At 37.9% G+C, this 12029-nt stretch overlaps 1 pseudogene; it reads left to right on the plus strand.

The window, feature by feature from the left end:
- Positions 1-2854: 2854 nt before the first annotated feature.
- Positions 2855-2922, plus strand: LOC138846832 (U6 spliceosomal RNA; annotated as a pseudogene).
- Positions 2923-12029: the final 9107 nt, after the last annotated feature.

A 12029-nucleotide genomic window follows, 5' to 3' on the forward strand; every position in this document is an offset into this window, starting at 1 on the left:
GAGAGGTCTTCCTCTGCCGGTTCACTCCCCAGATGGCCACAATGGCCGGAGCTCTGCCAATCTGATTCCAGGAACCAGGAGCTTCTTCCAGATCTCCCACTTGGGTGCAGGGACCCAAGGACTTGGGCCATCTTCTACTGCTTTCCCAGGCCATAGCAGAGAGTTGAATCAGAAGAGGAGCAGCCAGGACTAGAACTGGTACCCACATGGGATGCTGGTGCTTCAGGCCAGGGTGTTAGCCCACTGTGCCACAATGCTGGCCCCCAAGCAACTACAGTTTCTAATTCTTCTCCATGATTTGAGACTACCAGCTCCTCTCCTTCAGTTCTTTACACAGAACCTAATATGGTTGAATGTAGTCATCTCATTATATTATGGAACACCAGAAGTTCTTTCTGCCTCTTTGATTTTTGATACCTATTATCCAATCCCCCTCTATCCCTAGCTGCTTCCCTTCTCAGCCTCTAGTAATCACAGTTCTGTGTTCAGATCCATTATTTTCTTTCACTTCCACATGCGACAAGGACCAGGTGACATTTGTGTTCCTGCTTCTGTCTTATTTCAATTAATTTAATAATATTTTGTTCTTTTTTTGTATCTAAAAGAGGTTGCCCTGTCCATTGTTTTTCACTGATGGACAGCTAGATTGGTTTCAAATCCTGGCTGCAGTGAACTGTGTTATAGTGGCTGTGTTATGGGAAAATTGCTGTATCTTTGATATGCTCTCCTCCTTTCCTTCTAATAAAATTTCCTTATTCTATATAGCCAAGAGCAAGATAACTCTCACATGGTAGGTCAATTTTTATCTTAGTTTAATTTTTGTTATTTATTTGAAAGAGTTACAATAGAGGTAGAGACACAGAGAGGTCCTCCATTAGCTGGTTCGCTCTACAGATGACTACAAAGGCCAGAGTTATGCCATTCTGAAACCTGGAGACAGGAGCTTCCTCTGGGTCTCCCACATGGGTGAATGGGCCCAAGGACTTGGGCCATCTTCTACTGCTATCCCAGGAGATAGCAGAGAGCAGTATTGGAAGAAGAGCAGCTGGAACTAGAACTGGCACCCAAATGGGATGCTGGCCCTTCAGGCCAGGGCTTTAACTCACTGCACAACAGCGCCAGCCCCAATTTTTATCCTTTTTAAGGAATGACCATACTGTTCTGCATAACATCTGTACTAACTTGTGTTTTCACCCACCATATATGATGGTTTTCTTTTCCCATGTGCTCTCTAGCATTCGTTATTTTTTATCAGTTTGGCATAAAAATGATATAGTATTGTTCATGTTTTTGTGTATTTTGAAATCAGTTAATTTGTTTATTAAATCTTTATTATTTGAAAGGTGGATTTAGAGAGAGAGGGAAAGACATAGATAGCTTTCATCTGCTGGCTCACACCCCAGAGAGTTTCAACAGTTGAGCCTGGGGCATGCTGGAGTCAGGAGCTTCATCCAAGTCTCCCACATGAGTGGCAAGGACCTGAGTCCTTCGTCCATCTTCTGCTGGTTTCCCAGGTGTTTAGCAGTGAGCTAAATTGGAAGTGGAGATTCCTAAACTCAAAGTGGAACTCAGATGTTATGCTGGCCTCACAGATTGCAGCTTTCCCCACTTGGCCACAATGCCAGCCCCTCTATCAATTTAATTCCTCAAAAATAGCTCAGTAATGTTGGCATCTATCTCATTTTGTTTTTTCTCTGTTATTATTCAACTTATTGATGTCTTATTTTTGTTCACATTATTCCTCTCAATTGCTCTACCTGAGGTGAGTAGGGCTGCTGTGTTGCTTAAATGAAGTGTATGCTTTAGATTACTCATTTAATGAGTGCATGTCATTCACATAGCACTTCACTGAAGTTCTACTATGTCCCAAATCCTCTTCTAGGCACAGAATTTAGACCACTTTTCTCTTAGGCCCAGATCTTGCCTTTAACATACTACTTGGAATTTAGTAGCTCATGAAATCTGCAGACTGCATAAATGAATGAATATTTTGAGGGCTGTGCTTTTGTGGAGGAACTTCATAGGAGACCGAAGGAATAAAATAAATCAAAAGTATCCACAGTATATAGAATGTATACTATTTTACAAGTCACAGAGAAGAAGAAGAAGAAGGAAAGTAGTAAGACTAGAAAGTTTGTGGCAAGACTAACAGGCGCTGGTCAAGAACTTAATAAGCACATTAGGAAAGCAGTAAGGTTTCTTTTTTTTTTTTTTTGAGGAAAAGTTTTTATTTCTAGTGATGAAATTGGCTACAGAACATTATGAAAGTTTAAAAATACAAAGAGAAATTGTCTATAATTAATAGATTCAAAATTTGACAATCAGTGAATATCATTATTAGTCATTACCAACAACAGTTATTGATTTGAAAGGCAGAGTGACAGGAAGAGGGAACCACTGCTTCACTCCCCAGACACTTGCAATAGCCAAAGCTTGACCAAGCCAAAACCAGGAACTGGGAATTCATTCTGGATGTCCCATTTGGGTGCAGGGACCCAAGCACTTCTGCCATCCTCCGTCTTCTCCCAGGGTGCACACTAGCAGAAACTTGCCTCAAAGCAGAGAAGCTACCACTCAAGCCAGACATTTGTATATGGGATGTGGGTGTGTGGTGGTGATAGCAAGCCCTCATGGATAAAAAAAAAAAAAGACAAAGTTATTTCTATGCCAAGGAAATTACTCTGTAGTCTTTCTCTTATAAACTACGTATTGCTGAACCTAGATAATTTTTCCTTTATTTAACAATGACATGAAAATGTCAGTTGAGTTGGCTTTCCTGAAGACCTTGTTTCTTGAATATTAGTGGCTAGTTGAGATAAATTCTTTTCATCTCTTTCTCGCTTCGGCAGCACATGTGCTCGCTTCGGCAGCACATATACTAAAATTGGAACGATACAGAGAAGATTAGCATGCCCCTGCGCAGTAAGGTTTCTTTACCTCCCTGTAGACTCTGCTCTCCAGAGGTGAACAGGGTCCTCTAAACCCACTTGCTGCACACACAAACACCTGAGTGTTGTATTCTCCCACAGGTGTTGGAGACTGATATGGTGTTCTGATTTATATTTACATAATGGCTAGTGACATCGGGCATATTCACATGTTTTGACCATGTACATTTCTTCTGAGAAATGTCTATTCAGATCCTTGCCTGTTTCTTCACTGTATTTTTTGGAGTTTTTCCAATTCATGTAAATGTTCTGGAAATCTGTAAACATTCAGAGTTTTAATTTTTCCTGCCATCTGTTCATTGTATCTACACTCTGATGTTTACTTTGTTGTGAAGAAGTATCTTAGTTGGATATACTCAAATGTCTCTGTTTTTATTTTTGTGACTATTGCTATTGGAATCTTACCCAAAAGCTATTGTGTGTTGACAATATTTAGAGTTTCCCTATGTTTACTTGGGTTTGGGTCTTATGATTACATTTTAATTCACTGTGAGTTCACTTTCACATAGTGTAAGAGATGTTGGAGTCTCTTTTCAGGCTTCTACATATGGATAATCAAGTTCCTCTGCACCACTTGTGAAAGAGATTCTTCTTTCTCCAGTTCATTTTAGTTCCTTTGTTAAATATAAGTTGCTGGTAGAAATTTGGGTTTATTTCTATGCTACCAAGTCTTTTCCATTGAACTATGTGTCTGTTATTATATCAGTGCTAACACTTCTTTTTTTTTTTTTTTTTTTTTTTTTTTTTTTTTTGCAGTATATTTATTTGAAAGGCAGAGTTACAGAGAGGTAGAGGCAGAGAGAGAGAGAGGTCTTCCATCCACTGGTTTACTCCCCAAATGGCCACAATGGCCGGAGCTCTGTTGATCTGAATCCAAGTGTCAGGAGCTTCTTCCAGGTCTCTATGCAGGTGCAGGGGCCCAAAGACTTTGGCCATTTTCTACTTTTTTCTCAGGCTATACCAGAGAGGGGTATAAGAAGTGGAGCAGCTGGGAAACATACTGGCACCCATATGAGATGCCAGCACTGCAGACGGTGACTTTACCTGCTTTGTCATAGTGCTGACCCCTGTAATATGTCTTAAAATATGGTGTGATGTCTCCAGCTTTTTTTTGCTTTATAATATTGCTTTAGATGTTAAGCATCTCTCATGTTTCTATGTGAATTTTAGCATCATTTTTTCTAGCTCTGAGAACATCGTTGGTATGTTGATTGGGATTGCATTGAATTTGCAAATTGCTTTTGGTAGTATGGATATTTTGGTATTATTCTTCCCATTCACAAACATAAGTTTTCTGTGAGACTGTCAAAAAGCCTTGACAAAAATTGGACTTTATTACACAAAAATTCATCACTTTTTGGGATCATTTAAATCCATAATTTTGCACTAATATTTGATAAATAATTAAAGACTTTGAGCATTTTAGTAGGAGAAATTAAAATATTTATCAATTTATTCAAATATTGTTTAGATGTGATATTCAAATATTGTTTAGAGCCATTGTCTGTATTCCCTCTAAATTACGATCTTTTTGCTTTTTGCCTGTTAAACTTGTCCCTTGATTCAACAACCGTTTTTAATGTAATGTAAACTGAAAATGTCATTTCATAAGCTAAAAAAAATGAAAAAGAAGGAAAAAGAAGGGAGGGAGGTTGAGTATATAATTATGTTCTCCGAATTTTTTCTATAAAACATATTGAATCATTTAAAAGCTAATTAAAATTAAACTCAAAATTGGACCATTATGACCAATATTTAAAACAAGTGATTAAAAACTGTAGATGTCTTCAATTTTGATTATCATTCTTCTTTAGAATATCTGAAAGAAATCCAGTTTCTCACTTTAAAATATACCAGTGTGTTAGAATTTAGTATTAAATGACTTTGTTTAAAAGTGTTATTTAATCTATTGCTTTAAGTAGTAATACTATGGCCATTGTAAAACAAAATCCTTATCATTTTTCATAAAACAGGAAGGGCCTTTAAAACATCATCACTAAAAATATTAAGAGACCTAAAATATAACATTCTTAAAACCCAAGTGATACCATTCAAAATTTTCAAATATGCAGGGATAGTTCATGTCAAGTAACTAAATAATTGTTAAGTGTATATATGGAATAGCTTCTATAAATTCTTTTGGCAAGGGCTGGCACTGTGCCATAGTGGGTGAGGCTGCCACCTGCAGTGCTGGTATTCCATAGGGGCATCAGTTCAAGACCTGGCTGCTCCACTTCCTATCCAGCTCTCTGCTATGGCCTGGGAAACACTATAAAATGGTACAAGTCCTTGGGCCCCTGCAACTGCATAGGAGACCAGGAAGAGGCTCCTGGTTCCTGCCTTCCAGTCAGCACAGCTCCAGCCATGGAGGCCAACTGTGGAGTGAACCAGTGAATGGAAGACCACTCTCTCTGCCTCTCCTTCTCTCTCTGTGTAATTCTGACTTTCAAATAATATAAATAAATCTTTAAAAAATTCTTTTGGCAAATAGATGAAGCTATTTGTTATACATTTCAAATAAATAGCAAACATACTAGAAAAATATATTGAATAAAATTTAAGCAACTCATAGCTATACACAGAAATTTCTCACCATAACAACATAGCAACCACTAAATTTCCAAATTCAATTTTCCACAACTTAGAATCTTTAACTCCAGAAGGAGTACAAAATTGACAGAACAGTGGCCTATGTATCAGGATACCTAATGCTAATACAGAATTATCCCTGCCACAACTTACCTATGTGACCTTGAACAATTCACTTTACTTCTCTGGGCTTGGCATTTAGCATCCTCATGTGATAAAGGAGGCTTGGATAAGATCAGTTGTACTCTATCTTGAGACTTCAATGATCTCTCAGTTTCCAAACAGGCACCTTAAGGGAAAGTAAACCTTTAGATCAAAGCTTACATTTTTAAATATAAATATATTTTAAACTGTTTCTACAACTAGTACAAAACAACACATTCAAATGTGTACCATGCCACTTTTCAATATTTGGGAATAATTAATGCATCATTTTAGAGCATTGTCTTGAGGCCAGTGCTGTGGTGTAGCTAGTAAAGCCACTGCATGCAGTGGGGGCATCCCATATGGAGGCCGGTTCAAGTCCAGGCTGCTCCATTTTCCATTCAGCTGTCTGCTATAGCCTGGGAGAGCAGTAGGAAGTTGGCCCAAGTCCTTGGGCCCCTGAATCTGCATGGGAGACCCTGAAGAGGTCCTGGCTCCTGGTTTCAGATTGGCATATCTCTGACCTTTTAGGTCATCTGGGGAGTGAAAAAGCAGATGGAGGAACTCTCTCTCTTCCTCTTGTTCACTATCTGTGTAACTCGGACTTCCAAATAAATAAATAAATAAATCTTTTAAAAAATCAAAAGAATATTGTCTGGCACACAGTGAACCACTAAGTACAAGATATTATTAGTAATATTAGATTGAAATATTGAAATAAACTAGGCAATAAGCCTTAAGATGCAAATTAATACCAAGAAATATAATCTCAAATTTCTGTGTTCAACAAGGTAGTCTCTTTTCACTACTAACTTTATACTAAATAAGATATTTTGATATTTTGTTAAGAGTAAATTTATCGGGGGCCAGCGCCGTGGCTCACTTGGTTAATTCTCCACCTGTGGTGCTGGTATCCCTTATGGGCAAAGTGTTCTAGTCCTGGTAGCTCCTCTTTCAGTCCAGCTTTCTGCTATGGCCCGGGAAGGCAGTAGAGGATGGCCCAAGTGCTTGGGCCCTGCACCCGGATGGGAGACCAGGAGAAAGCACCTGACTCCTGGCTTTGGATGGGCACAGCTCCAACTGTGGCAGCCATCTGGGGACTGAACCAATGGAAGGAAGGCCTTTCTGATTTCTCACTGTATATAACTCTACCTGTCAAATAAAAAAAATTATTAGTTTTTCATAAAAACTGCAGTATTGAAAAAGTTCTAAAATCCCTCTAATTCTAAATGTCTGTGACTGCTAACTCATTAGCACATATTGCATTCTTTACATCTGGGTAATCATGATAATTCACTTTTAAATGATTAACAGATCTGCTGTTATATATAAATACATGCTTTTCCGAAAATCATACAATAAGCAGGCTACATACTTTACTTCAAGTAGAACTGCCATATCCAGTCCTACAATTGTAAATAAGACAGTTTCAATTGTTCAGCATTATCAATTATAAATTCCAATCGTGTAGCAATACTCATAAGAATTTAGGGGGCTGATGCTGTGGAGTAGCAAGTAGAGCTGTGGCTTGCAGTGCTGACATTCCAATTGGGTGCCAGTTCAAGTCCTGGCTACTCAAATTACTATCCATCTTTTTAGGCAAGTAAGACTTACTATCCAGCAGTAGAGGATGGCCCAGGCCCTTGGGCTCCTGCACCTGCATAGGAGACCCAAAAGAAGCTGCTGGCTCCTGGCTTTGGATTGGCAGAGCTCCAGCCATTGTGGCCAAATGGGGAGTGAACCAGTGGTTGGAAGACTGCTCTCTCTCTCTCCTTCTCTGTGTAACTCTGATTTTCAAGTAAAATAAATGAATTTTTTTAAAAAAAGGATGAAATAAAAAGGAAGATGAAGATTACAAAATTGTTTAATTTTTTTAATAAATATAAATTTCCAAAGTACAGCTTTTGGATTACAGTGGCTTCCCCTCCCCCAAAACATCCCTCCCACCCATAATCCTCCTATTTCCTGCTTCCTCTCCCATCCCAGAAGATTACAAAATTGTATGAAGGACATTTGTACAGTAAACAAATATACTGATTTCCAATGCAATATTTGAATACTTGAAGCAGGAACGCTAAGTACTTCTTTGCCAAAATAACATGTTTTCTCCAGTGTAAAACCCATTTGCCATCCCAATACAAAAAGGGATTTGGGGCAAGAAGGAAAAAAGAAGTCCACACATGCAGAAATTTTAAGCAAAACAAAATAGAGAATGTATTTAGTTTCATGTAAATCACATGAGAATTAATAGTATTCTACCAATTTGCAACAAATATTTTTAACTTTAATGAATGAATGAATTTTCAGTTACATCGCAGGAAACTTCTACCCTCTCCCATAAAACTGAAAGAGAAACTTTTTAAAAGTAAAAACTGATGAAAGAATTCTGCAATACATGTTAATGTTAAGTAGCCCAGCAGAGTTTATTTAGAAATACAAACACACACACAGAAAATAAATACATTAAAATCTTACTGAATAGGTCAGTAATAGTTCAGGATCCAATATGTGTGCAAAAGATTCTGGATTTCCCAGTCACTTTGTATAGGAAATGATGTGCTTTGCTATGTAGCATGTAACTTTAGATTCCTGAACACCTCCACTTTGCTTCTTACCCTGAATCCCAGCAAATACAGGAACACAGCTGTTGAGTCATTCATTTTCTGGATTTGGGAATATCAAAGAATTAATGAGTATAGAAAGTTGTACAGCAAAGACCAAGAATATCCAAGGGAGGTCAGGAAAATCAATTGAACAAGTCAAAATACTATGAATGTATACTGAATGCTCTGTTTTTAATATGTCTTACTTACCTAAAAAGACATGAGGGCTATTGCTCTCTCTCTCTTAATACAACTAAGGAGAAGATATCACCAATGCTCAAGAAAAATGAATACACAGCAGAGCTAATACAAAATCCCCAAATTCCAAAATAGAAAAACTGGATATGCACTCCTTACACACACCCTGAAGTGGCAATGAAGTAGAACAAATCTAAAATTAGAAAAAAATATTTTTTAAAAGATTTATTTATTTATTTGAAAGTCAGAGTTGCACAGAGAGAGGCAGAGAAGAGAGAGGGGTCTTCCATCCACTGGTTCTCTCCCCAGTTGGCTGCAATGGCCAGAGTTGTGCCAATCCAAAGCCAGGAGCAAGGAGCTTCTTCCAGGTCTCCCACATGGGTGCAGGGGCCCAGGACTTGGGCCATCTTCTACTGCTTTCCCAGGCTATAGCAGAGATCTGGATCCATATGAGCTGCCAGCACTGCAAGTGGTGGCTCTACCCACTATGCCACACCGCTGGCCCCGAAAATTCTTGTCAAATTAAGAACATTTAACCTTTGTTTTAGAGTGCATTATTAAAATATCTAAACTGGGGGAATACATAATTTCTTTCTTTAGAAATCAGAAGAGAAAAAGAACACTTCAAGCCTACTGTGACACCACACAGAAGGAATGGAGAATCATGATCTCAATTAGCCTAGGGACAGAATAAAAGGGAGGGAAATAGGAACAACAGAATTAAGATGAATAAGCTTTGACAGCTGAGGGAATCTGAATGTAAAGAAAAGGCATGCAGTTAACTGAAACAATAGAGATAATTCTGAGAGGAAAAAACATTGTTAAGTCATATTAATGGGGCCAGAGCTGTGACTTAGTAAAGTAAAAAAAAAAAATCTAAAATTTGTTTTTAAATTATATAATTAAAAAAGATAAAAAAAGATGTTCAATCTTAAGTCTCTACAGCATAAGATATACATCAATTTTCCCAGGTTCTATTTGCATTTATTAACAAAGTTTCATGGGTGTAATCACTAAAGTGGCTCCAATAAGTCTTTTTATAAAAATTATTTTTTATTTTGACAGGCAGAGTGGACAGTGAGAGAGACAGAGAGAAAGGTCTTCCTTTTTCTGTTGGTTTACCCCCTAGTGACCGCTGCGGCCAGTGTGCTGCAGCTGGCACATGGCGCTGATCCAAAGCCAGGAGCCAAGTGCTTCCTCCTGGTCTCCCATGCAGGTACGGGGCCCAAGCACTTTGGCCATCCTCCATTGCACTCCTGGGCCATAGCAGAGAGCTGGACTGGAAGTGGAGCAACTGGGACAGAATCTGGCTCTCCCAGCAGGACTAGAACTTGGTGTGCCTGCACCGCAGGTGGAGGATTAGCTTATTGAGCCATGGAGCCTGCCTCCAATAAGTCTTAACCTGGGATGCAACTAAATTTAACAAGGATACTCAATAGGAATTTTAGAAGAATTCCAAAATATGTATCAGAATAAAAATAAATACTTTACTTGGTACATCTCATTTTAACTATACTATTGTCTAAATTTCCAAATGTCAGATGTACTAAAAAAATCCCCAAAGCAGCAGAGTTGGTCCGACATGATGAGGAATAAAATAAAGAAAATGAGAATTCGCAGATCCCAGATTAAAATAACCAAGAAGGCCCAATAAAAGAAAACTCAATGTCTTCATACACTAACATTTATTACCTCAGATTTATTTAACAAAAAGGTGATTATTCCAGCTACATCCCATTAGGTAGCCCAATTTTACCTGCTAAATCCATTTAAAAAAAGCACCTCATGATATATTACTAAAATCATATTGCTATATGCCATCCACCATGTCCACTGTACCTTATACCTAATGTTAACAGATCTGATGAAAATCAGTAGATAAATGATGTGTCTTAACCACGTGTGGGAAATGTCTTTTGTTCAACGTTTTTCCAAAAACCCCTCAGTCTCAGTTTGCCTTCACATTGAAAAGACACTTCTGAGGTTTACTAATCAGTCCAGCTTCTTCGGGCCTCCCTCCAATGAAAGGGGCTAAAATCCATCAAAATAAACTCTAGGCACTGTCCTTGTGCTCCCAGTGACTTTTTCACTCTAGGGGCTCACAAACCTTCTAAATTCTTTAGATCACCTGTGCTGTCCATTAGTTCTCAAAGACTATGATGCAAGTAATTTCCCCTCTTGGAACCTTGTTATTAACTGTGCTGTATGAGAAATGAAGTCTCCTACACACCTTGTGCTTACGATTCTCCAAACCATGTTGCCTGCTAGGACTTTGGCCATGAATATAGGACAGCAATACCTGAACATGATTACTGAGATCTCCTTAATAAAGGATAGACTGGGGCCAGCACTGTGGTGCAGTGGTGTAATCCTTTACCTGCAGTGCTGGCACCCCATATGAGCACCAGTTCTAGTCCCCATTTCTCCTTTTCCCATCCAGCTCTCTGCAATAGCCTGGGAAAGCAGTAGAAGCTGTTCCAAGTGCTTTGGTCCCTGCCAAAATGTGGGAGACCTGGAAGCTCCTAGCTCAGATTGGCCCAGCTGCAGACATTGCAGTCATTAGGGGAGTAAATGAGCATATGGAAGACCTTTCTCTCTGTCTCTTCCTCTCACTGTCTGTAAGTACACCTGTCAAATACGTAAATAAATTCTATATATATATATATATATATTTACATTTATTTATATATATTTATGTATATAAATATATTCATATATAAAATATATTATGCTTTATCATATATTATATAATATATAATAATTATAAACAGATAATATTATATAATTTATTATAACTATTATATATATCATATATATATATTATTGAGATGACTTCAATAGCCAGAGTGTGGCCAGGTTGAAGCCAGGAGCTCCTCCTCCAATGTGTGTGGCAGCAACCCAGGCACTTGGACCATCTTTCACTGGTTTTTCAATCCATTGGTATGGAGCTGGATCAGAAATAATTATATATTTATATATAAATAAATTCATATATAATATTTATATATAATTATATATTATATATTTATGATAATTATATGTAATTCTATATTATGTATAGAAATATATAATATATATTATAATATATAAATATATATATGATGGATCAAAATGCGGCATTCTCCATTTGGCAGAAGAGACAGGCTCCAATATCTACTGTCTATGTCAGTATGTCAGTATAATGCAGGAGGTAACCCCTCTACCAAATAAGAAAAGCTATTTCAGTTCAGCTGGACATCATTCTGCTGACTGTTGACCTTATTACTGTTAGTCTGGATGCTTTCATTGGTTGCAATCCAGAGACCCAATTTTCCCATAGATATAAACATCAGCAAACATGAAAATTTGGTAAGAAAAGCTTAAACTGAGAGTTATGATTAATAACTATTTTAACAAAATTTCTCAGAACCCATCTAATCCAAACCTTGGACAATTGGGAGCTGTTGTACTTGGCCCACCCATAATTGAAATGGATTCTAAATCCTTCAACTGCAAGGAGAGTATCATAGACATTAATGCTCCAAACGGATCCAGTTCCCTGCTAATG

This window comes from Oryctolagus cuniculus, chromosome 18 (genome assembly GCF_051225735.1).
Source record: "Oryctolagus cuniculus isolate XC-2025 breed Fujian yellow rabbit chromosome 18, ASM5122573v1, whole genome shotgun sequence".
NCBI classification, from domain to species: domain Eukaryota; kingdom Metazoa; phylum Chordata; class Mammalia; order Lagomorpha; family Leporidae; genus Oryctolagus; species Oryctolagus cuniculus.